Raw genomic sequence first — 25,848 nt, 5'->3', positions numbered from 1 at the left:
ACAGGTTTTATTATACTTTCATATATAATGCACCCCATGACCCCTTCTTGCTCCTTCCCACTCCTGCTGATTCCTTTACTCTTCTTAACTAGTCCCAGTCTATTCTCATCTCTTTCTGTATTATTATGTATTAGGGAAGCCAATGCAGTCTATTAGAGATGTTTATAGGCACATGGTCAACTCAGCAGGACTGAAGAAAGGGGTAGTTCCACCCTTGATGGCCATTAACTACCTATAAGTCATCATGGAGGAGGGGATAGTTTTCATTTAAAATAGAATTGGTGGATGCAGAAATGACTTTTCAGGTGAAGTGCTGAACAAGCATGAATACCTTAGTTTGGACCCCCAGCACCCACAATAATATTGTGCCTGTTGATATGCATCATACACCTCAGTGTAGGGGAGGTAGTGACAAGCAGGTCCCCAGTGTTCACTGGTCAGACAGTCTAGACAATCAGTGAGCTCCTGGTTCAACTAAAGACTAAGATGGAGAGTAATGGAGGAAGATACCGAATGTTCACCTCTGAACGCCATACACATGCACATGCTTGCACATGTACACTCACACACACACACACACACACACACACACACACACACACACAAGTTCAAAAATGGAATTAAATATTTTAATGTTTAACATATGGCACTATGGATTAAAAACACTTGTAACATATGTCCTCTGCTGACTTCTCTATAAGCTCTGCATGCCTCCATAATTCATGCTGGACACTACTAACAAGGTGGTTTTGTGTCTCCTACCACCTGATTTCCCATGCCACATCCCACCTCTAGAGCTAGCCTAACCCTACACATATTGCACCAAGATCGAGCCTGGTGAGTCTGCCAGATCCAACCCTCTACGCACACTCCCCAGTTCTCAGATTTAGACCAGATCTCATATACAGTGCCCAGGCCTAGTCTGGTCATCTATGGTCCTATCCAGGCTTTGGCCAGGATGTACATACTGTGCATAAGCATAGAGCTCTTTTTTCTACCTGACTTCATCCCATCCACACCATATTCAACTTTCAGGCCCAACCTGGACCAACACAGACTATGATGTCTCAGTCTTTTGTGTCAACACTAGATACAGAACTGTCAAAAGAAGTCCACATGCCAAGGTCTCGTCACAAAAATACAAATAGTGTGACTGAATAAGGCCATGCTCACACCCCACCCCCGACATGTGCCCGAATTCACCAGTCCCATAGAAATATGCCCTAAAGAGAATTACCTAGATGAATTCCACAACACTGTATGTAAAAGAATAACAATACACTTAAAATAATTTAAAGAAAACACATACAGCTCAAAGACCTTGAAGAGAATAAATGCCCAAGTGATGCCCAAGAAAATGCAAACATAATAAAGCTGAAGAAAATACAGGATTTGAAAACTGAATTCAATAAAGACATAGAATTGTTGAAAATAACTCAAGATGAACTGAAGATAAAATTGAAAAATTCAGTAACCTAACCTGAATAGAAGACTCAAGGAAAAGCCTTATAAAGAATTAAATTATAATGAATGGATCAAATAGAAGATAGATTGTGGAGACTCCAAGATAAAGTAGAAGAATTCAACCACATAAGCAAAGAATACAGGGAAAAAAAAATAACAGAAAAGGAACACACAGGAACTACAGGGCACCATGAAAAATACAGATGTCACATTACAGTCGTGCATGAGGAAGAAGAATCAATGGCATAGGTCAGATCTTCAACAGGATCCTAGAAAAAAACTTCCTCAAACTAAGGAAAGTCACACTCATACAGATTCAAGAAGTACACAGCACATCAAATAGATAAGACCAGAAAAGAAAATCCCCATAGTAATGAAAGTCCCATGGCATATTATAATTAAAACACTAAATATACACAACAAAGAAAGAGTATTGACACCTGCAAGAGAAAAACAAAAGTCACATAGAAAAGGCAACCATCAGAATAATAGATGATTTCTCAGTGGAAATTTTGAATGCCAGAAGATCCTGGAGCAATGTGTTCCCAGTCCTAAAATACTGTAATGCCCAGCTTAGACTAATAAACCCAGCAAGTGTCTGCCACAGGTGAAGGGGAAAGACAAACATTGCCCTATCCAAACAGGCTCAAAAAACAATTATAACCAGTAGACCAACCCTAAACAGAGTATGGGAAGCAATAGGTTGAACTGAAGAGAAGAACAAATATAGCCAAGAGGCTATAATGAAGTTATAATTGCTGAAAACAAAGTATGACTCAGAATAAAACAGCAAAAATAAATAACAATGCCTGCAATTAATACACACATTTCAATAATAATTTTAAGTAATAATGGCCTCAGTTCTCCAATTCTCTATGAAAAGACATAGACTGGGTAAAAGGATTAACAAACAAATTCAGTGGGTGCTATCCCATTGAGGCAGGTACAACATAAACGAGGCACTAAATGTAATAAATCATATAAATGAACTTAAAGACAGGCATTACATGATCATCTTAGTAAATGCGGAAAATGACTTTGACAAAATCCAATATGCTTTCATGACAAAAATCATAGTAAGAATAGGACTGGAGGGAGTATAACTCAATATAATAAAAGCTATATATGACAAATCCACAGCCAAAATCATCCTATATAGAGAAAAACTTGAAACAATGCCATTAAAATTGAAAAGGCGCAGAGCTGTTAACTTTCCCTACTCTTCCTTAATACACTGCCTGAAGCATTCGCAGGAGCAATAAGGCAAGAGAAAAAATTAAGGGGATACAAATTTTTAAAAAGTTATCTCTAGTTGCAGACAAAATGGTATACATAACAATAACGAAGAAAAAGAGGACATGAATTTGAGGGGGGGGGGCATGACAGGGCTTGGAGGTAGGAAAAGGAAGGGGAAATTATACAATTCTATTTTAAATATTTAAATTACATACAAACTTGTTAACATGCCATTCATTCTCATTATCCTAAAGAGTAATTGGTATTGTCAACTATTTCGCCATCAGTTCAGTGGGCTTTGCACAGCTGTCTCTACTTCCTGTGATGCTGAGCATAATTTAATGTGAATGTTTGTGGTGGCATACTGTGACTTGCAGGTTCACAGTGTTCACCGGTTTCCCACTGGATTCTTTCCCTTCTTCATTGATGTGGGACTCATAGATGTGTTCTTTACACACACACACACAGTATATTTCCTCCCAAAGTAGTGTTCTCCCCTGAACTGTGTCTTTTGTATTGTGCCTACAATTTTAATTTGATGTACTCTCTTGCTGGTGAGACTTTAAAGTGACCAGATTCCTATTCCAGCAGAAATTTCTGATACATAAAAACATAGGAAACTTAATCTTTGTAGTTTTAGTTCTGCTAATTTTACATGAACTATTTATGTGGTGTCTGCTTTCTGGAAGGAAGAGGACTTTAAATATTTCATTTGAATATAACCACAAAGCAACCACATGTGACATGGTAATCCTTAGTTAGTGATGGAAGACACATATGTTAGAGAAGTTGATTGAGTTATCTAAATTATGGCTACTATAATAATTTTATTCAAATCCATTTTTACTCCCCAGGGCTACTTATGCTGTTGTTCACTCTTTCTGGCCTGTAAATCTGAGTCCAAGGCTAAGAATCCAAGAATCCGCCAAGGGGAGAGCAAAGGCCTAAGTGTAAGGAGGCTGGGTCAGGAACTGTGCTGCCCAACAGATTTTTCAAGTTTCAGATGCAGAAAAGAACTTTCTGTCCTCCATGTTTGTGTTCAGTAAACAAGAGGATGCCCCCTACACATACACATATTACCTCTCTCTGTCTGTCTCTTTCTCTGTGTCTGTGTCTGTCTCTCTGTCTCTGTCTGTCTCTTTCTCTGTGTCTCTGTGTCTCTGTGTCTGTCACTGTCTCTCTGTTTCTGTCTCTCTCTGTCTCTCTCCACCTCTCTCTGACTCTCTATCTGTCTGTCTCTGTCTCTCTCTTTCCAGTGCAAGCAGAACTTCTTCACTTGGGCTCCTCACTGAGGTGCTAATCTGTTTCTGAAATACCTGCACAAACAGCCTGAGTAAAGATACCTTAGCTCTCATGGCTCTCATATCCTCATTTCAGAACTTAGTTCAAAGTTGTAGTTGTATGATCAATACTTGCTGTGGGATGGTCTGTATGTCAAATTGCTCTGATTGGTCAATAAATAAAACACTGATTGGCCAGTGGCCAGGCAGGAAGTAGGTGGGACAAGGAGAGAGGAGAGTTCTGGGAAGCGGAAGGCTGAGGCAGAGAGACATTGCCAGCTGCCGCCATGACCAGCAGCATGTGAAGATGACGGTAAGCCACCAGCCACGTGGCAAGGTATAGATTTATGGAAATGGATTAATTTAAGCTATAAGAACAGTTAGCAAGAAGCCTGCCATGGCCATACAGTTTGTAAGCAATATAAGTCTCTGTGTTTACTTGGTTGGGTCTGAGCGGCTGTGGGACTGGCAGGTGACAGATTTGTCCTGACTGTGGGCAAGGCAGGAAAACTCTAGCTAAGAAGCAGGTGTATGGGCTGTTGTAATAGAATACATAAAAGGAGACGAAACCATCTATCCATGACCAACTGAACTTTGGCAAAGGCATGATTACCATTCAAATGAGGGGAACAATAATCTTTCAACAAATAGCACCAAGAAATTTGGTATCTACAAAGAAGAGAATGTGTACCCTGATTTCCATCCAATGTGTTAAATGGCTCAAAGATCTATAATGCAAGATATGGAATTAGAAAATTCTTAGATGCTAATACAGATACAAATTTCTGTGACTTTAATAGGCTCAAGTTTATGTAGTATAGCAGCAGTAATAAAGGTAACCATAGAAATGTAGGTACATTAAACTTAATTTAAATACTAACCAGCTGAGTGCATGCCTTTAATCCCAGCACTTGGGAGGCAGAGGAAAGCAGATTTCTGAGTTCAAGGCTAGCCTGATCTACTGAGTGAGTTCCAGGGCAGTCAGGGCTACAAGAAGAAACCTCGTCTTGAAAAACCAGGAAAAATACTAACTGAAGACATGACTGAATGGTTAAGAGCACCTGCTGCTCTTGCAGGGGACCTAAGTTCAGTTCCCAGCAGCCACATAAGGCAGCTCACAACCACCTGTAATTCATAATGATCAAGGGGTCCATTGTCTTCTTCCTGACCATGGGTACCCATTCACATGTTCACAGACACTCACAAACATACACCTGAATGAAAAACAAATATTTAAAAATATCAAACTTCTAAAGACACCATCAAGAAGGTGAAAAGACAACCTATAGAATGGCAGAAAATACTTGCAAATGATAAACTTGATTAAAGATTTGAAAGCACAGCCTCAAATAAATAACGAAAAGACCACTCACTCATCAAAATATAAGTAAAAGATTTGAGTAGACATTTCTTCAGAGAAGATGTACACTAGTCAGTCATCACATAAAAACTCCCTCCAATCCATAGTCTTTAGGGAAATGTCAATCAAAAGCCCAAAAAGGTACCACTTCACAGCCCCTTTGCCGAACACAGGATAGCAAAAGTCAGAGAGGACAGATAGAAGCTACTATCCTGAGACAATGCTGATGGAAATAAAAATGGTGCAGCCTTGATAGTCTTCAAAAAGTCAAGTATGGCATTCCTGTATAACTTGGATTTCCTTCCCTTGTGTTTGTCTGCATATGTGTGTGCAGATGTATGTATAACCTGAAAACATGCACAAACATGCATATGAATGTTCATAGAGGCTTTACTTGTAGGTCAAAAGTTAGATATTGTCTGGGGAGATGGATCAGTAGATCAAAATATTTTCTGCACAAACATGAGGGTCTCAGTTCAAATTCCCAGAACCACTGAATATGGTATCATACACATTCTAAGTCCAGGACCATTGGAGATGCTGGGAAGTGTAGAAACAGGACAATAGTTGCTGTTTGCTGGCCACCAACCTAGCTCCAGGTTCACTGAGAGACCCTGTCTCAAAGGAATAATGTAGAGTGTGATGAAGAGAGACATGTGACATCCTCCTCTGGCCTCCATACATGTAAACTACACACACTCATACACTCACAGACCAGAAAGAAAGAAAAAAAAAACTCCAAAAGACAAAAACTAGAAATAGCCAAAAGTTCCATCAAATTATGTATTAATAAACAAATGTGGTACATACACAGAATGGAAGGAACTGAACCAAAAAAGGAGGTCTGAAGTACTGTTAGATGACATCAGAATAAATAAAACTTGAATGTATCATTGCTAAGTGATCAAGCTGAACAGTAACTGTCATGTATGTGATTCATTTACTTGAGATATCTATTATAGGCAAATCCATAAACAAGAATGGGTTGTTATTCATAATTAATGAGTTGAGAGAAATATTCCATAATTTTCTGGATTAAGGGACTATTTGAGGAGAGAAAGTTGATGAGCAAGGAGGTGGTGTTGGGGTCGAGGAGGGCAACTAGGGATGGGAATGAATTAGAAGGAGATATAATAATGCATATGTATGAAAATACCATATTTAAATTCATTAGTTTTTATCCTAATTATAAAATTAATTTCAAGTGAATTAAAATCATAATAACAAGGTGAAAAGAAATGTTCTGGAATTCACCAGTTATGATGGAAAACCACCGAACTGTATAATTTAAAATGATGAGGTCGGAGTTATAGAAATCAAATCTCAATAAAATTAGAAGATGAAAGAAGGCTGAGGAACCAATAAAATATATATCCTATAGAATAGGTTAGACTCAAAGAGCAGCAACCTAGTCCCAGGGAAAGTGAGAATCAGGTAATTAAAGCAAAACTGGAACATACCAAAGTTGAATAAGAATGTCCAAAAGAAAGGATTAATACATCCAACCAAGGGGAAGGAAAAAAAAGCATGAATCACCAAAGGATGGACAATGGATTGTTGAGCTACATCCTACAAAACTTTAAAACATAGTATTATGAGAAGTTCAGACAAAGTAGACAAATTTCTAGAAAATATAACTTATCAAAACAGATATAAATAAAACTAGACTTGCTGGATCGTACAAAGCTATGAAGTATATGGATACTGTTATTATAAATTTTGGTCCAAAGGACCATGGTATTTCCAGTAGGCTCAATGATGAATATTTCCACATAATGTAGAAAAGATAATAGCAATTTTAAAACACACATGCAAAGAGTTTGAAAAGAAAATAAGGATCCACAGAGGTTGCTTAGTGGCCAATAGGGCTTGCTACATTTGCAAACAATCTAGATTTGGTTCCCAGCATCTATTACTCTATCTCCAGGAACTCCAACACCTCTTCTGGCCCCTGTAGGTACCCACACACATATACACACACCCCATCATATAGACACATAATTATAAATAAGATCTTTAATTTAAAAAATAATAATACATCAATGCAGTGGCAAAGTTGAGTAGATACACTGATGAACAAGGTAGATAACCAAAGAGGTCCATGCCCTGATGTCTAGAATCTGTATGATATGATGGTAAGGGCTGATTGTCAACTTGACTCAATCTAGAGTGATCTGGGAAGAGAATCTCAGTGAAGAATTATCTGGATTAAATTGGCCAACGAGTATACCAGTGAAGGATTTTCTTAGTTGGTATGGGTGAAAAAGCCCACCCTGAGTGTGATTGGAATCATTTCATAGGCAGGGTTCTAAAATGTACAAGACTAGAGAGGGCAAGTTGAGCAGAAAGCAAGGAGCAAGCCTGCATCCATGTCTTTGCTCTTGACTGTGGATGTGATATGGTGAGCTGTTTCAAGCTCCTCCACTATTTCTCAGCAGTGATGGACTGTACCATGGAACTGTGTGCTAATACAAACCTTCCTCCTGAGAATTGCTTTTGGTCAGGGTATTTTACCACAGCAGCAGAGAGGAAACTAGGACAGATGACAAGCCCAGATTGACAGTGACTTTGTAGATTAATACCGTGGGTTTGTTGACCATAACATAGAGACAGCACCCTGAAATAACTGCTTTGATCTAATGGAGTCACAATCTTTGTCAGGAGAAAAGGAGGTCAAGGTGAAGGGGTGTAAGCACAGATGAGAAATGGGGTGCAGAAGACCTCAATACAGTGCTAACTTAAGAAGCATCAGCTACCAGGCAAGACATGAACACAGCCTCACTTGGGAAAGGCTAGGCAACCTTCTTCCCTAGAGCTGATGAGGGAACACAGCTCTACCATCAGTTTACTGATACCTGATAAGATTATAATGAGACAGTTATAAGATTAATAATAAGCTATGCTGCTTTAAACCATGAAATTTGTGGTAATTTTTAAAATCCACACTAAAATGACTCCCAGCTAAGATGTGGCAAAATAGCAGCCATAACCCTCTACTTAACACTAAGCATAAAAAAATTCAACTCAAGTGACAACTTAAATAATGAAGGGTAAATAAATGAATACAGAGATGAGAAAACAACTTCTACCAGAAATATGGCAAGACATCTTCATGACCCTGGATAAACAACATCCCTTGAAATAGAAAAAGTCCACATACAGCACAACCAAGTGTCAAATAAAAACTTAAATTCTAATTTCCATTTAGTGAAGACATGTACTAAATAAGAACATAATAAAATGAATGGAAATTTTATTTCTTTAATGGGAGCAGAGTGAAGTTATAAGCCTAGGAATGGGAAAGCATTCTTACCTCTCGTGTGTCATGTATGTGTACCATATATACAGGAGACATCGTAGACAGTCTAGATATGCTATAAGCACTGCAGTCATTAACTCACAGTAACTGTGGTGACATGCACTAAGCCCGTATCAGACTGGCAAAACCATCAGGTAAGGACCCTTCATCTTTACTTTTGAACCACTGGCTCTGTTGATTTTGGGAGAGGCAGGGCTACCATCTTGGTGAATCTGCGGAGCATGCCAGACTCCAGTGGACAACTGCAAATCCAGTCACACAGATGGCCCTGGGTCTCAAAACAAAAGGAATAGACATGAACATGAGGGAGGAATTGGTCTGGAAGAAGAGAGTAGATGCTGTGGATGATAGATTGATAAATAAAATGCTGATTGGCCAGTAGCCAGACAGGAAGTATAGGTGGGACAAAGAGGGAGGAGAATGCTGGGAGGTGGAAGACTGAGTGAGCAGACGCCAGCCTGCCATCTAAGGAGCAGCATGTAAAGGCAGCAGGAAAAGCCACAGAACATGTGACATATAGAATAACAGAAATGGGCTGAGTTTAAGTGTAAGAGCTAGACAATGGTAGGCCTGAGCTAATGGCCAAGCAGTTTAATTAATATGAGCTTCTGAGTGATTATTTTATAAGTGGGCTGTGGGACTGCAGAGGGCTTGGTGGACCCGAGAGAGAAACTCCAGCTACAAGTGGACAGGAGAAGTAGGGAGGAGGGTGGTGAGAGTAGTCAGCAGGCATCATAGACATGTGTGAAATTGTGTAAGACCAATCTAATTTTTTTTAAAAAAATGCATTACCACATTTAAATAATAACAGTAATTTAAATTTCAAGCAAAAAACTGAATGGACACTTGGTCAAAGAAGCTACAATTATGACAGAGTAGCACACTGCAGTTGCAAACAGTGCTGGGTATGAGTCTTGAATCCACAGGATGAAAGTAGGCCAAAGGGAAAGCATGCACTGAGTGCTGTCAGGAGTTAAGGCAGTGACTATGCAGGTTGAGGCTGAGAAGGACACATAATGGAAGTGGTGACTGTTAAACTTGGCATTCCAAGCCTCTTTGTTTTCTACTTGGGACTGTATTAGCAAACCATCTCCTCAGCAGTCTGTCTCTGCTGTTCTACCTTCACCGTGACATGGAAAAGACAAGTGCACGTGTCTGATGTCAAGAAATTTCTGAAATTAAATAACGTGTGATTATAAATGTGCAGCATCAATTTCTGTAATGTTTCTAAGAGTCCCCAAATCTCCTTCAGGATCTCAGGGAAAGAGCTACATCAAGCACTTCCCTTCATTAAAGCCACTTTTCTTCAAGTGCCCATAATCAGTATTTTTTCAAAAACATTTGCATAAATTTTGGTTATCCACTCTCAAACTTTCATATGTCACTTACCTACTAGAGTAAGGGTTGTTGTTTTTTTTCCCCATACAATTTTCCTCATAGCTTTTCTGTTACTATATACACACACATGTGCACATACACCTCTCATGCACTTCAAACTAAGCACTCTGCTATCAGAATCTAAGTTCTAGAACTGTATCCATTGGAAGCCTTGTTCTGTGCTCTTCGACAGTATTAACCAAAAAGTGACCTGTGTGAATGGAGAATGCAGCCGCACATCTGGAAAGAAGCTGAAGAGAAGAACAAAAATGCCACTGAGAATTGTGTAGAGCGTCCGACTCCAGGACCACCCATTTTTTTCCCTCAACAACCACTCATTGCAAAGCCAGGTCAGGCATTCCCTCCTATTACCTTGTAGAAGGGAAAAGTCAGGACAGAGAATTTGAGTAATTTGAGAAACTGACTCAAGTTCACAAAGTTAAATTGACTGCAGACTCCAGGAAAAGGTAAAAAATAAAGACCTTGTCTTTGTTCTTGATGAAATGTGTTCCTCGCTCCCCCTCTCCTCCAATCTCTTTCCCAGCTCAACTCCACACGGATGGTATGTTTTCCATGCACTTCAGATAAGTAGTAATAACAGGGCCAAGCAAGATGCTTGACAGGTAAGTGCTCTTGCTGACGAGCCTGAAGACTTTAGGTCAATCCCTGGGACCAACACAGTTGAAAGTGAGAGCTGACTCCAGCAAAATGTCTCCCTCATGCACACTGTATGCTGTGCACATGTGCAAAAGAAATGTTTAAAAAAATGTAAGGAAGTAAAAATGTAGGGATTGAGGAGGCAGATGGTTTCAACAGTAAATCACTTGCTGTGTGGGCATAGGAACCTGAGTTTGGTTCCCTAATATCAATGTAAAAGGCAAAGTATAATGGTATGCATGTCTGTAATCCCAGAACTGGGTATGTAGAGACATGCATACCACCGAGGCTTTCTGGCTAGCCCGTTTGACAAATCGGTGAGCTCTGGGTCTTGAGAGGCAGCATTTCAAAAAATGAAGTAGAGAGCAATTGAGGAAGATGCCATCCTCTGCCCTATCTATGCATACACATGTACACACACGTATACACACACAAAGGAAGCTAAAATACATAAGAAGGTTTCTAGGACTAAGCATGACTCTTATAAATAAGGCAAGGAAGTGAAAGTTGGGTCTGGATTCATGTTGCCCTGAGAGTCAGACTCCATAGATAAAGGAGGAGGATGTCTACCAGGTCCCTGGAGATCTGACAAGCAAACTGACTTGCTTAGGATGGACTGCCAGTGACTGAATGGGAAACAGAAAAGAAAGGATGAGCATGATGTTTGGGACTGCAGCAAGTGACTCAACCCCCTGCAGTGTTTCTACCAGAAGAATTGGGCTTAATTCATGAACCTCTCTAGCAGCATTTTGGTTGTTAAGGATGCGTTTGTCATCTCCTGTTGAGCTGCTGTTAGGATTAGGGAGGATATAGGACTCCCTAGATGAGACAAGCTATAGGCACAATTCAAATGCCAGATGTTCATTTCATTCCATTCAAACCTCTTCAGAGCATCAGGGCCATTTCCCTCACTAAACATATTTCCAAGTATTTCAGAAATTTTCTTCCAAACTGGTTTCACCATGAAAAGAACAGAGAGTTCCACGAAGCAAGGGAAATGCAGATCTTTTTTTAAGACAGGGAGGGGAGGAGAAACCAAGAGTAAGAAAATTAAAGCAATCATGTTTTCATTCATAAATAAGAGCCCCCACAGGGTGCTGCAGATATGGGCATGAGGCACCATGCTAATCTTCAAAATCACAATTTTTGACTCAGTGGTAGTGACACCATTATGATCAGTGTCCCCTTCCCTCCAGCTCTAGATTTGATCCTACACCAAATCATGGTGGCTTTCCTTTCTGAGTGCATCTATAAAGCTGATTCATTCCCTTTGTCACCTGGACCATTCCTGGTCTTCTGGTGGGTCCAGACTTTCCATTCTCCCTGTCACCACCACCAACGTGTTCAGAGTCACGACTTCCCTCTTAGATTGGCAGGGATGCTGCCACATGAACAATGTCATTCTCATATGATGAAGATGTTCACTATGATGCAGCCTTAGAGAAGGGTGCCATGGAGCCTGTAGAGGAGTCTTACATATTCCATTTCATCCCAGCCATCTGTCATTCTTTAGGAAATCACTCTAAGATCATTCCAGCCCAAACATGAAAAGGCTGACGTAGCCTACTCTGGACTGAAGTTCTTGGCAATTTCAAGTCTAGAGACTATCTATGTGTACATCAGTAAAGGCTTGGTTGAATGACCCATGATGCATTTGCCCTCTGGAGTTCAGTAAGAGAAATTGGTGAATCTATAAAACACTTGGATTGCTGCAATGTTTGAGATATAAAACCACAACAGAACAAGCCTATGGCAGGTGTACTACCATTTATTCAAAGAAAAGGAAAGACAAACTAACAGAATTTTTTTAATGGAAAACTTATTTTCAAATAAATAGAAATCATGTCTGGGCAGAGATGAAAGGAGAAATCTGACTCTGGTGTACAGAATTACTTATCTCATAGGGAAACACAAGTCAAAATTCACTGCACAGCAATTGGAAGTGTCCCTCAGGAAGTTCCTCACCTGAGGAATATTCAGCTATCACCCCTGTATGGGAGTTAGTGTCCAAGGAAAGTGACTGAATTCACATCTGACCCTTGTGGTGGTATTCTAATTGTACTGAACTGTGATTTTGATTGTATGTTAATAAATAAAGTTGCCCGGGGGTCAGAGCTATTAGAGCCATAGCAAGAGTGTGGCGGTGGTGGCACATGCCTTTAATCCCATAGATCTCTGTGTGTTCAGGGATACAGCCATCATTGGAGACATATGCCTTTAAGACCTGGGGGGCTGTACATACAGACAGTGATGAGGCAGTCACGTGTTTGGGTTTATAACCAATGAGAAGACAGAATGACTATGAAATGACTTACACACTGGGAAATAGCTCTCTTTCAGGAAGCTGGGACTGCCAAAGGAGGAAGGGTGAGATTTTAGCTCTGAGCTCTGACCTCTCGGCTTTCTCCTTTACATTGGTTCTGTGTTTCTTATTTAATAAGACGGTTGGATACATCTACACACCCTCAAGTGTTCCATCAGCCCCAGAGTGAGAAAGCTGTCCAAATGCAACAGGAAGAGCCCCCACTGCCCCAATGTGGAAAACTTTGACACTGGGGAAAAAAAAAAAAAAACATGTTACAATCTGAGAGTAGATGATCATCTTTAAAACAAAACAAATAAACAAAACCCTTTAGTCATCTTGTTGACAGCTTGTCACTTTCAGGAGAGACCAGCCAGGAGCCCTCCTTCCACTCACTAGCTCTAGCTGAGTGACCAGAGTTAACAATGTAAATGTTCTCTTCCTGGTTTTTCAACCAATGAACACAGGACAACGGATCCTGGCAATTACTCTGTGACCTCTGAGGGGAAAATGGTTCCAGGTCATGACCATTAGTGACTGCTAACATGGAGAGGACAGGAATCTCCTAAAAGAAAAGTAATCACCATAAGACATTGACAGAGAAGCAATCCAGAATCAGCCACACCTCTGCACTAATTTATGGAAAATGCATGTGCTCAAGAAGCATGTTCAACAACATGGACCGTCCCCAGCAGTCTAGGCCATGAGATCGTCTACCATGCAAAATGTCCACCTTCTATGTCTCAGAAAATAAAAAGGAGAAAGTGAACTCCACAGAGAAAAGGAAACAGACTAGACCAGACACATTGCATATGGCTGGTGCGAATTCCAACATGAAGAAAGTATCTACCAATTTACACACACACACACACACACACACACACACACAATCTGAACACTGACTAGAGTTGATAATAGTAAAATATTGGAGTTTCTTTAAGTACAAAAATTTTGTGTCTAATATTTTTAGAAGTCTTTGATTTGAGAAGTGAAACCCAAATGTTTACCAAGAAAACATGTGATCCTGGCTTTGCTTCAACATAAGTGAGATGGAAGCAGCTGGTATTGGGGAAAGCCATGCAACAACATTGTACTAAGCTCTCACTGGAGAAGCCGGGTGGGAGATATTTGGAAGAGCCTAATGTTTTTTTTCACCTGTCGTCCCATCTTAATTTTCAATTCAAAGAGAGAAGAGAAGGAACAAGAGGAGGAAGAGAAAGATAAAGGAAAGAGATTAGAGGGAGGAAAGGAGGGAAGGAGAGAGCAATGGAAGAAGAGGGGGAAGGAAAAATGGAGGAAGAGAGGAAGGAGGGAGGAAGGAGTTATGAGGAAATTGAGGAGTGAAGGGAGGGAAGCAGAGAAAGGGTAGAGAGGGGAGCAGAAGAAGGGAGAGAAAGGAGGGTAGAAGAGAGGAGGAAGCTGAGTCAGCCAGATGGATGTGCCCTGCATTTTGCAGGCCAGCCCTTCCGGCTCTGCCTGTATCTGCTTGCCACCTTCACACACACACACACACACACACACACACACACACACACACACACACACACACACACACACACCTGTTGTCTGGCTGTCTTCCCAGCTCTGACTTTGCTGCACTCTCCCTTCAAGGAGTATCGCTGCTCCAGGCCCTGGTGTGTCTCCTCAGCTCTCACACCATCCTTCCGAGTCCACGCTGGGTTTCTGTTGTCAGGAACATCCTGGCTTTTCTGACTTAGTCCTGCCTCTGCCTTTAGCTGCTGTGGTGCCTTCCGCCCCTGCTCTGTAGCACATCACAGCTCCAAGGTCCTACTCAGTCAAGGAACCGTGGCTCGCTCTGTCAGCCTCACTAGACTCTGTGGTTCCCACGGCTGGACACAGTACCTACCCACTGCATGGCTCAGCACTCAGCTTCCTAGAATGTGCTGAATATTTTATTGTGCTTTGGGAATGGGATGAGGCTATAGAAAACCAGAGATATTTACACTAGAGATGAGAAGAGCTCAGGTTTCAATAAGTTCAGAAGAGAAAGCATGGTACTTAAAGGCTGAAAAGGCTGAAGCAAGCGTCCCCGATTCTATCCTTTGATAGAAAATTGAAAATAAGGTAATAAAAAGCCACATACTGTTATTAGATATATCTCCTTCCAGCTCTGAGGTCATACATCCTTCTGTGTGGAAAAAGGTGACAGGGAGGCCTTAAAACAGATCGTGTTTTTATCAAATGTGACTATAGACTGCCAGATGTGGCTGAAGTCTCCTAGTGGGCAAAGTCTCCCTGCATGGGCAGTGCTGCTTTTTCTCCTGAAGAGCGTTATGACTCCACCAGGCTAAAGAAATGCCCAGACCTGCAAGCTCTGAACAGCTCTGCACAAAGGCACTGCCAGTTTCTTCTCTGAAAAGCTGTTTGAGGAATTCATTACCAACACAGCCTCCATCCAGCTACCTAGACCACTCGTTGGATAAAGGCGCTTGCTGCCAAACATGGGGACCTGAGTTCAATCCTTGGTACCCACATGGTGAGAGGCGAGAACTGATTCCTGCAAGTTTCACATGCATACGCACATGCACGTGCGCGCGCGCGCACACGCACACACACACACACACACACGCACACGCACACGCACACGTATACACACACACACACACACACACACCATAATGAATTAAATATTTATTTTGTAAAGAAAAGGAATGCAGCCTTCTGAAGACCTGGAGACTCAGAACAAAGACCTTTGCTAATTACAGACTCAGTGGACTCACGCAGCTTCCTGAGTCTTCTTTATTTCATGGTTTCTTCTTTTGCATAACACAATATAGTCACCTGCTGGGAGACAATTCCTGAGCCACAGAGGAAGCCAAGATGTCGCCCACAGTGTGGGATCAGTACATCTTCCCAGGTTAATATTTGGAAAGTAAACAAGCCATAAATAATTGCAAGCATTTTTGTTGGCCAGCACTGGGTCTCCATTGGGGTATTGCCCCCTCCATGGCTCCCATTGTAGGGTATAAGAACCCCTTCTTATTTATGTATACATATCTAATTAATTAATTGTTTGTCTTAATGCCTATGCTTACAGGAAGCGCGCACAGGGAGGCCAGAGCTTAATCTTAGGTGGTGTTCCTCAGAAGCCATCCACTAATGTTTTGGGGCAGGGACTATCACAGGGACCTGAGATTTGCTGATTCAGCTAGGCTGACAGGTCAGTGAGCCCCAGGGATCCTAATGTCTCTTGCCACACCCAGAGCTGGGTTTATAAACACCATCCTCCTCCCCGCTTTCCCTCCCCTTGCCAATCCTCTCTCCTTTAGGGTGTGTTCTGGGGACCAAATTCCAGTGCTCATTGGTGCAGGGCAAGTCCTTTACTGACGGAGCCATGTCTCCAGCCCCATCCCTAGTCTCCAGACTTTCACTGTGACTTTGAGGGCTCCTGCCACCCTGGTTTGTGTCTTGATTCTTTGTGAGTGACATTTTCACACAGCCATTCAATGTGCTTCGGTAATAGTCAGCCTCTCTTCACCTTCAATCCTCCCCTCTCTCACATCCTGTTCCCTCATCACTCTACATAATCGCTCTTCTACTTCATGCCCTGTTTTTCTTAATCTGGATTCCACATTCGAGAGTTTTTATGAGTCTGTGCTCATCTGTGCTCGTCTCCAGGTCCACCCACTTTCCTGCATCATTGCTTTCTTATTTGTGGCTGAGGAAAACCCCACTGTGTATATCTGCCCCATTTCCTTTTCCTTTCATCTGTTGATGGGCACCCAGGGTATTACATCACTTGGCTACTATGGACAATGGCAATAAACAGGGATGCAGGAGTCTCTGTTTTATGCTTATTTTGATTCTTTTGGGAATAACACCCAGGAATGAAGTATCAAGATTATATGAGAATTTGTTGTCATCATTTTGGTTTGATTTGGTTTGGGTTTTTGGTTTTCTGAGGACCCTGCACACGTATTTTCATACTGGCTGACTAGTTTACATTCTCCCTGCCGATACATACACATCTTTACCAGCATTTGTTGGTGTTATCTTTCTTGATGATAGCCATTCTAACTGGGATGAGTACAATGCAATGTAGTTTTGACTGACCTGTCCTTTATTGCAAGAGTGTTTACATTTCTTTCATGTATTTCCTATATATTTCTAATTCTTTTGAGGAGGACTTATTTCTGCATTTATCAATTGCATTACTTGGTCTTGTGATATCTGTGAAGACTGACTTTTATTTTTAATTATGTGTACGTGGGACTATGTGCTTGTGTAAGTGCAGTGCCTGGGGTGTCCAGAAAGAGGACATTGGGTTCCCTAGAACTGGAGTCACTGATGGATGTGGATGGCAGGAACCGAACCCAGGTCCTTTGTAAGAGCAAGAAGTGCTCTTAAGCACTGAGCAATCTTTCTAGCTCCTCAAACTTTTTTATTTGTTTTGTTTTGTGTTTTAGATTCTTAGGTATCCCAAATGTCCATTCTTATAAGGGGATAAATGGCAAAGATTTCTTCCCCCCCACCCACCCACTCTGGGCTGTCTCTTTACTCTGGTATTTATCCCCTTTGTGCAGTAGCTAATTAATACTTTATTGTTATTATTTGTTTTTCATATATTTATTTTATGTGCGTGAATGTTCTTTCTGCCTCTGTGTATGTGCAGCACATGAATGCAATATCTCCAAAGGCCAGAAAAAAGGTGTCAGGGCCCCTCAGAATTGAGTTACAGAGGGTTCTAGGGTGCAAATGTCGGTGCTAAGAACTGAACCCAGGTCGTCTACAAGAGCAGCCAATGCTGTTAACTGATGAACCATGTCTCCAGTCCTTTCTTCTTTGGCTTTTAAGATGATGCTCTGCTGTTGTAGCTCAGGGTGGTCTGGAGCTCATTATGTAGCCTAAACTGCCCTCCAAGCGACAGATGGTCCATGTTCTGGTCTCTCTACTTTACATCCTCTTCTGTTTTAACCCACTAAACCCAATTAATGATACTTATATGTACATGGGTGTGGGGCCACTCCCTGGGCTATAAGTACCTACCAGTGGCCACTTGTTCCAAAAAGAAAGGCACTTCCCCAACAGCTGTCAACTGCGAATAGCTCCTTAGTAAGGGGCGGGGCCTTGAGAGTTCCTCCCCATCTCTTCTGGTATTTTGGCTGGCTTGATTTTATGCAGATCTTGTGTAAGTAGCCACAGTTGTGGTGAGTTTGTAATGTGATGGCCATTGTCGGGTTAGGAGACATCATTCCACAGCATTCCACCTCATCTTCCCTCTCTACATTCTTTCTGCCCCCTTCACTCAATGTCCCCTAAGCCTGGGTGGGGAGCACTTTCACTTCTAAAATGCATACACAGGATCTTCATGAGTAACATGGTCTGAAACCATTTTATAGTCAATGATATCTGGTCAAGCCGCTGTCTGGAAACTGGGTCCTATCTGGCTTTGATACCATTAGAAGCTGTTCCATTTTTGTTATTCATTTTCATGTTTTTCATGACTGAGACTTCTAAATGCAACTGATTTCACTGTCATCAAACTTAAGCTCTTAAGGAAAAGTTGCTAAAATCCTATTTGTTGCTTCAACATTGTCCAGAATTTTGACACACAACCATTTTAAATCTCCTGGGGAAACTGGTTTTTGCTACTGCTTTTCAGTAGTTCAGATCACAAGATACCTCTAACATTTTAATACATTTTAGTTTCATTCCTCTTTCAAGAATTCTCACTGATCTCTTGTTTCTTCCAAATCTTCAAACACCTGACAGTTCTGAGACCTAATTAGTAATTCCAGAGGGGCTTCATGTACACTGGAAATTTGCAGGGGTTAATTAGAGGGGTCAACCCTCCCATAATAAACGAGCATCTATCTCAATATATCACTAATTGTACAAGGTATCCTCCACCTGGCTCACTTAGGGAGCTGCTTGGAGGGACTTTCAAGGTTGCATATTGTTCCTTGTTCATTAGCTTGGCGTTTCACAGTGGCTTTTAAGACCCACATGGAACAAAAAATTGATTAAGACTTGGGTGGGTCAAAAGTCACTGACAATATCCTCAACCCAGTTCTTAATCCACCTGTGTTTTAATAAAGCATGCCCACGGTTTGAATCATTTAGATCTAAAGTAATAATTTTTTAAATGTTAGGATGTATTGCAGAGTTTTTTGGTATCAGGCACTCTGCTGAGAGTATCAAATGCATATTTCTATCTTTTTTTGTAACTATAAACTGATAGTTAATATTTATCTTTATTGTGCAGAAGAACAAATAGAAGGTCAGAGCAGATATGAATCATTTCCAGGTACCCAGAAGAATTATGCATAGAAGTCTGTCAGTCTGTCCCCATCCTTTTTCTGTTTTACGTGTGTGTGTGTATGTGTGTGTATGTGTGTGTGTGTGTGTGTGTGTGTGTGTGTGTGTGTGGTGTGTAGGGGGTGATGGGCATATGGAAATGCATACTGTTACAGAGTTTATGACACCTGGGAAAAGAACATAGACTCAATCAAATTATAATTAAAACATTGATTGATTAGCTTCAAGCAAGACAACAATATCTGAGCCAAATTTGAAATTGACTTGAAAGGGGGGTATGGGGAAGGTTTGTTTTTTTTAGGTAAAAACCACAAAATCTTCAACAACTATGCAAGCAAGCAAAAAAGAGGGTCTGTTCTGCTAATTTTAGGTTGTTAGAGTGACTCAAAACAATCTTTGGGTGTCTGGATAAGCAAGTTACAGAAGCTTAAAAAGCAATTAGTCATATCATAACAAGGAGATGGTCATGGCTGTACATTTCCAGGTAAGAGGTCACTGAATCGGATTACTGGGAACTTTTCTTTCAGGGAGTGGAGTCAGAGACAAATGTCTAGTGGGTACCAAGATGGATGCCTAGCATAAAATGGAGTTTCTTTAACCATCACAATGTGTGGTGCTTTTTCTCAGACGCAGAGGCCTGTAACTTGTCAACTAAGCTAGGCTGGCTGGCCGGTGATCCCTAACTATTTGTCTGCCTCTGTTTTCCCAGAGCTGGGGTTGCGAGCATGTCCTACTGTGCCCAGATTTTTAACATGAGTTTTGAGGATTGAACTCAAGGCCTAATGTTTGCATGGCTAGCACTTTACTGACTCTGTCACTCCAACCCTTCCATCCCACTCAAACACTACCTTATATCATGTCCGTGACGTGGTCTATCACACAGTCATCATGTATGTTGATGGCTGGGGGAACACTGCATGAGGAAAGAGCATTATACAGACTGTCCACACCGTGCTCATGTCCTGACCATGAAGTTAACTGTGGATTTCTGATTAAGCAGGGACCCTCTGCACTCCTCCATGATTTAAGTTGACAGAGAAGAGCTAGATAAGTAATTTTCCTCACCTGCTCTTAATTCAGGAACTGGTCTAAAATTATTGAATAAACTAATTCACACTAAGCTCTGAATGGCCATCTTCCTATCTTCTTTTCATGGTTATTTACGTTTCCCAAAAGGAAGCACTCAGGAGAGCATGTGACTGAATAATTGAAGCAATTAGAACTGCACCAACAAGAGGAGACCAGGCAACTGGGAATCAAGCCCTCACTGATCTTACCCTGCCTCTTGTGGCAGTCTTTGCCTACTTTGCCCTTTCTCTGATTTTCCCCCGTTTCTTCACATTACAGAATTGTATAGCTAAAGAGCCTTCCAGATGTAGGTAAAATGTAAGGAATGTTCGAGAGAATTATAAAATGTAAGAATCCAAACCCAAAGCTAAGAATAGTCTCTGTTATGAGAAACACCTGTGCAACCATGAAGACCTTCACCCTCGGCAGTGCTGATCATTTCATGGCATCTGTTTTTAACCCAGTTTCAATGACAGCAGGGATGGCCCTGTTTTGAGCTCCTCCCTAACACAGTCACTATAGTAGGTCTGACTGCAATACCCTTGTGCATCACTGAATTAAAGCAGAGGCTGCTGATGCTGAAACAATGAGATCAGCCTAGCCTCTTCAATAAGGAAGAAAGATTTCATTGTGGCATGAATCTCGACCCTAGTCTCTCACAGTTTTCTGAAATAAATAAGCCACTTCCAATTGTCCCTTCATCAAACCTCAACCCCTGCAGCAGAATGTGTGTGTGTGCATGTGTGCAACTGTGTGCATGTGTGTTATGTATGCACCTGTGTGCCTGCATATGTTCGTGGAAGCCAAAGCTTGAAGTCAAGTGCCTGAATTTATCATGCTCTACCTTATGTTTAAGACTTCTGTGATGACGATGATGTTGATTTCATGTGCACTCACACTCATATATGTGCAGGTACTTGTGAAAGCCAGAAGAGGGCATCCAATCCCCCAGAGCGGGAGTTACAGGTGGTTGTAAACTATCCTATATGCGTACTAGGAACTGCACTCTGGTCCTCTGCAAGCACAGCACACTTCCCTCCAATGTCTCTGCAGCCCTTCCACCTTAGTTTTGAGACACAGCCTCTCACTGAACCTGGACTTCACTGTTTTGACTAGGTAGTCTGGCTAGCAAGCTCCAAGGATGCACCTGTCTCTCCTTCACACCCTGGGGGCTTTAAAAAGAAACAAACTTGGGGTCTTTTTGGGGTCAAACTTGTGTCCCCATGCTTGCATGGCAGGCACTCCCCCAGCTGAGCCATCTCACCAGCCCTAGCAGCACAGATCCCTTAGAAGGTCAGAGAGAAGTAATATATAGTGTTTAAGAGCTTAACCTTGAACACGAGCCAGGCCAGCTCTGTGATTGCTCTCTCCTGAATGAGTCGAAGGTGCCTTTGGGAATTATTGCCTTGGCTTAAGGTTGAGTTCCCCTGCGATAGAGTAGTAGAGACTGTGATGGGTGGACTGGTAGGAGCCCCACCTCGTGGATCTGTGCTGAGCATCAAGTGAGGTACTATATTTTAAGTAGTCTCTAGTGACCAGCAATGACATTTGGGATTCTAAAGCCTGTTTGGTGTCTTCTAGAGAGACCCACCCATTTCGTTTTCCTTCTCACAAGTAAAGTTACATAAAATAATCCAAACTTAAAGCTTGATGGACTATGGGCTGTGAACATCTCTAGGGTAAAGATCAAACGGGAGCTGTGGCATCAGACATCACATGTTTAGGGATATTTCTAGAATTCATTTTATTGTCTGAGATACAAACCTCATGTGGCCCCCTATGTCACAAAAGAGTGCATCTAAAAAGACAGATGTGTATGTATAAAGGCTGAGCATAGCAGTTGGAGTTACTAGTCTTAGGAACAGGGTGAGGCGAATTCCAGTGTCCATTCAGCTGGTCCCTGACTGTGTGGCCTGTGGAAGCTGCCTTGTCATCCTGCCTCACAATCTTTATCTGTAAAGTAATGAGGAAAAGACCAAACAACAAACACTCACAACCTCTGGAAAAAAAAAAAAAACAGCTGGCAAAAAGACATTGGTGATGGGGCTCTGATGGAGGGTGGTCTGCTCCCATGGCAACAGTTGTATGACAGGTAGAAGAGCAGCCCTGAGGCAGTGGGGGATGTTCTCAGGACTAGAATGCTGTTTCTGCCATTTGCTCCTGGTGTTGTTGTTTTGTTTTTTGTTTTTGTTTTTGAGACAGGGTTTCTCTGTGGCTCCTGGTGTTACCATGGGCGAATTACTTTGTTTTCTCTCTGAGATGTCTCCTCTTTTGAGAAGGCATCATAATAACAGTGTCTATTTCACAGAATTGCTAGGAGACAGCCTGGGAAGAGAGTTCGGTGGTTAAGGTATTTAATGTACAAGGGTAAATGGTATAGTCAAGATGCCCAGAACCATATAAAAATCTGAGCGTGACATATATATCGTAATGCCAACCATAGGGGAGGAGCAGAGGCAGGGATATATCCCAGGGTCACTAGCAAGCCACTGTAGCCAGTCTGTGAGCTCCGGGTGCAGGGAAAGACCCCTTTTTAAAGAGAAATGTGGAAGGTGATGGAAGAAAGCACCCAACATAAACCTCTGACCTCTACATGTACACACAGGCAAGTATACTTCACATGCATGTGCACGCACACACACACACACACACACACACACACACACACACACACACAAATTGTGAAGAGGATTAATTTGTCTAAGCTTTTAGACCAGAGGCTGCCACTTTACTATAAATAACAGCTATTCTTAGTTTTTGTTCATTGGTCTCTTTCTTACCTTAAAATAGTTTTAAGGTAGACCCCCCCAAACAGCATACAAAACATCTGGCCCAATCTGTTATCAAAATCTTGAAACGCCCTGCCTCCACACAATAGATACTGAATTCAAATGCCTTGTATGATGGTTTGGATGCCTAAATTAACCATGCCTTCCACCAAAGAATCACCTTTTCACCTATAGATCCCCTACCTCTTTAACAATAGCTCCATCCACCAAGGGCTCAATCATGGAGACCTATCTAGACCCTTCCTTCCTCCTCTCTCAATATCTATCTTGATGCTACTGTCTATTACTGCTTGTAATGCACAAGTCATTTCTCTGTTATAATTCCAGAGTGAGCCTTGTGAGGGGAGGAATCATTGCTCTTTGGTGAACCCGTAGCAGCTGTCAGAGCTGCATATGACAGTGAGACCTTGCAGTCTAAGGCAAGAGAGAGGCATTTATTCAATGGCTGCATCTATTAGCACTGAGAGTGTCATGATGAACACCAAGGAAGGAGAACAGAACACAAGGGGACATGTAAAAAGGATGTGACTACCATGTAGAAATTCCAGGCTCCGCCAGAGACACAGAACACAGTGGCAGAGCTCAGAACAAGCCTAAGATCTGCTGCCTCCTTGAATGACATTGGCCAAAGTGTGTCCTGAGCTGCAGAAGGGACTTGTGGTAGGAAGTCTCCTGAAAGAGCATTCTGTGTCCCTTCAGTGGCAACTCAACTCACTTGCTATCCACAGTAGTGGGAATGAGTCAGCTAGGGACATAGCAGCCCTTCCTCTACAGACCTCAATATTCAGTTTCATATGTGCTGGCATTTAAATATGAAATGCTCTCCCATAGGTTTATGCATTTAAACACCTGGTCCCCAGCTAGGGGTACTGTATGGGAAGGTTGTGGACCATTTAGAACGTGGAGCCCTACTGGAGGAAATGTGTCAATGGGGGAAGCCTTTGGGGTTTTATATCCTGACCCTACTTCCTGTTCTCTGTACACTTCCTGACTGCCAGGCCAGCCTCAAGCTCCTGCTGCTATGCTTTGTCAGCCATGATAGACTCTGTGCCTTCTGAGACTGAACCCAAATAAAGCCTCTTTCTTACTCTCTTAAGCTGCCTTCCTTTGGCGTGTTTTATCTCAGCAATAGGAAGAAAAGAAATGTAATACAAATACATATGGTTGCAAGAGAAATACTTGAATTCTCTGCACAGTTACTCCCTGTAATAGTGACTTTACATGTTGCTGCAAAAAAATGCCTCACCAAAGCGCTTTAAAGAAAGGGTTAGCTCCAAGTTCTGTGGGGAAACAGGCCATCCTGCGGCAGGGGGCTAGGGATGCAGCCTGCCTATCACACTCTCACATTGCATCAGCAGACTGGAAGCAGAGAGAGAACAAGAAATGGGACTGGGCTATAGAACTTCAAAGACCGCCCCCAATGACATACTTCCTCCAAAAAGGCTCCACTTCCTAAAAGTTCCATGACCTCCCCAAACAGCACACCAACAATTGAGGACCAAGTGTTCAAATACATAATCCTATGGGGGACAGTCCACATTCAAACTAACAACGTTCTCCATAGATTTCTATTCTGGCCCCTGGGGGTACCTGGAGATCCTAATACTCTCATAGTGATAAACTTATCTAATGCCTAAAACTTGTTGTTTTAATTTTTAATGTCATTCTCCAATAAAGTGAATTAGGCTACAGGCAATACCAATATTACTGCCCAGGCTATTGCCCTTGTATTTTTTTTTATCTCAGCAATAGGAAGAAAACAAATGTAATACAGATACATATGGTTGCAACAGAAATACCTGAATTCTCTGCAGTTACTCCCTGTATTAGTGACATTTCATGTTGTTTCTAATGATCCAACAGCACATTAGTCAAGCCCTTACCCTGAACACATAACTCTAACTAGGAAAAAAAGATAACACATTTCAAGAGAATGGTAGTGCCGTAGTTTGAGCATCAACTTTCCCCCACAGACTCATGTTTGAGCTGTTGTTCTTTTTTTTTTCATTTGATTTATCAATTTATTTTTTTTAATGTGGAATGCCCTTTATTGAAGGAGGGAGGGGGTCTTAAATACAGGCTTACAACACAATGGGAAAACCCCTGAGGGCAGAAGTTCACTACCGATATTTTACAATCTTGCATCTAAGCTGTTAATGCCCATTATGCAGGATACACAGAACTTAAGCTTAAGGAACTTCCCTTAAGCATTCAGGAGGGTGAAACCTGGGAGGGAATTAGCATAGGGAGGATATCAAGGTCACAATCAGCAAGCAAGGCAACAGTTACCCAAAAGGGGGGCCAGGATCCTACAGGTTCCCCTTTTACTAATAAATGAGCTTCTGACTACCAGTGGTGTTGTTTGGGGCATTAGGGAACTCTTAGGAGCCTGGGATGTGGCTGATAGGTATAGGTCTTTAGAGATAACATTTGAGGGTTAGAGTCCAGCCCTGATTCTGTCCATACTCTTGACTCAGGCTTCCTAGCCCATTGAATGCCACAGGGAAGTATTTTCTGAGACTGTGAGTCATGATCAACCTGTCCTCCTTAACAGTGTTTCTGTTGGGCTCCATAGTCACAGCAACACAAAGTGAATGGACAGGGCCATTCTACAAAAATACTAACTGGACTCCCCAAAACTGTCACTACAAACCAAGTCAGGAAGGTCACAGTCAGAGAGTGCCTGGAGACAGGGCACTGGCACCCAGTTTGGCATT

Source organism: Peromyscus leucopus, chromosome 8b (assembly GCF_004664715.2).
Source record: "Peromyscus leucopus breed LL Stock chromosome 8b, UCI_PerLeu_2.1, whole genome shotgun sequence".
In the NCBI taxonomy this organism is placed as follows: Eukaryota; Metazoa; Chordata; class Mammalia; order Rodentia; family Cricetidae; genus Peromyscus; species Peromyscus leucopus.
This window is presented reverse-complemented; position numbering follows the sequence as displayed.